Source organism: Myotis davidii, unplaced genomic scaffold (assembly GCF_000327345.1).
Source record: "Myotis davidii unplaced genomic scaffold, ASM32734v1 scaffold1997, whole genome shotgun sequence".
Taxonomy (NCBI): Eukaryota; Metazoa; Chordata; class Mammalia; order Chiroptera; family Vespertilionidae; genus Myotis; species Myotis davidii.
In genome coordinates, this window is record NW_006288266.1 from 204,153 (window position 1) to 205,730 (window position 1,578).

The 1,578-nt window shown below is 43.5% G+C and overlaps 1 protein-coding gene across 1 annotated transcript in view; it reads left to right on the forward strand.

The window, feature by feature from the left end:
• Positions 1 to 1,578, forward strand: part of OSCAR (osteoclast associated, immunoglobulin-like receptor) — a 7,190-nt gene that overhangs the window by 2,591 nt on the left and 3,021 nt on the right. The window lies entirely within an intron of this gene.

The window sequence follows — 1,578 nt, forward strand, 5'->3', positions numbered from 1 at the left end:
AAGATTGCTTTATTATTAGTAGTAGTAGGAGGAAGAGTATATATATATATAATTTCAGAGAGAGGAAGGGAGATGTAGACAGAGATAGAAACATCAATGATGAGAGAGGGAACCATTGATTGGCTACCTCCTGTATGCTCCCCCTGGGGGGTCGAGCCCGCAACCTGGGCATGTGACCTTGACTGGAATCAAAACCCATTACCCTTGGTGTGCAGGCCGATGCTCTAACCAGTGAGCGGCACCAGCCAGGGCCTTTGTTTTAATTTTTCAATTGATTTTTAAAGCGGGGGGCGGGGGAGAGAGAGAGAGAGAGAGAGAGAGAGAGAGAGAGAGAGAGAGAAGAGAGAGAGAGAGAGAGAGAGAGAGAGAGATTGGAGATACTGATTTGTTGTTCCACTTACTTATGCATTCGTTGGTTGATTATTGTATGTGCCCTGACTGGGAATCGAACCGGCAACCTTGGTGTATTGGGATGACACTCTGACCACCTGTGCGACAGAGCTAGGGCCTGTTTTAGTTTTTTAAATGATTGCTAGTAAGTAGTAGTCCTTCCCAGCACCACCAAACATGTATTGGTCAACTGTAGTTCCTGTTCTGGGAAATGCCTCGTCATATGTTTTACCCAACTTTCAATTGGGTTGGCCTTGGAGTTCTTTCTCTAGACTCTTCTTTTGTTTGTTTATTAATCCTCACCCGAGTATATTTTTCCCATTGATTTTTAGAGAGAGTGGAAGAGAGGGAAGGAGGGGAGAGAGAGAGAGAAACATCCATGTGAGAAAGACACATAGATTGGTTGCCTCCTGACCTTGACCCTGCGGTGTTCAGGCCAACGCTCTAACCGCTGAGCAACACCGGCAGGACTCTTTCTATACCAGTGATGGCGAACCTATGACACGCGTGTCAGAGGTGACACCCGAACTCATTTTTTTGGTTGATTTTTCTTTGTTAAATGGCATTTAAATATATAAAATAAATATCAAAAATATACATCTTTGTTTTACTATGGTTGCAAATATCAAAAAATTTCTGTATGTGACACGGCACCAGAGTTAAGTTAGGGTTTTTCAAAATGCTGACACGCCGAGCTCAAAAGGTTCGCCATCACTGTTGTATACTCTTACTCTACATCATTTATGAGTACGTCATTTCAGCCAGAGCTCCGATTTATTTGACTTTTCTCAGACATGACGTGAAAATGTCAGAGAGATCAAATTTACTAGCCTTATTCCTTCCGAATTTTTCATTTAGTATTTCAAGACAACCTTCTCTCCCCCAGGACAAATATATTTTCCTGCATTTTCTTCTGATACTTTTCTTGTTTAAAATACATGTGGGTCTTTAATTAATTGGGAGATGGTTTTGGGAAAGGGTGTGAGGTGGAGATCCAACATCCCCTCCTCCCTCGAACCTGAGAGCAAGTTTGGCAGCTGTTGACCTACGTTGGATGCGTTCCAAATATTCCGGAGAACAGTTAAAAATGACAGGTTTCTGGGACCCATCTCCTTGACATGATGTTTGAAAAACGGGGAGGAGCCCAGCCAGAGGGGCTCAGTGGGTGAGCGTGGACCCGTGAACCAG